The following is a 217-nucleotide window of genomic DNA, read 5'->3' as shown; positions in this document are numbered from 1 at the left end:
AACCTTGCAGCAAGGATCTAGGAGCGAAAGAACGGTAGTTACCCGTAGACTGGACCTCGAGATCTACAACCAAGACACGCAACAACCACCACGCGGCGGCGCAAGATCGCCACGCAGCCAGAATGGCAAGATATGGACTTTAGGACCTTCACACACTCAGAAGAAAAGCAGGAGACCCCTACAGAAAGCGCAGAAGGGCCGGCAGTTGTCCGGGAAC

The sequence above is a fragment of the Cystoisospora suis genome, assembly GCF_002600585.1.
Source record: "Cystoisospora suis strain Wien I chromosome Unknown contig_1382, whole genome shotgun sequence".
Classification (NCBI taxonomy): Eukaryota; Apicomplexa; class Conoidasida; order Eucoccidiorida; family Sarcocystidae; genus Cystoisospora; species Cystoisospora suis.
This window is presented reverse-complemented; position numbering follows the sequence as displayed.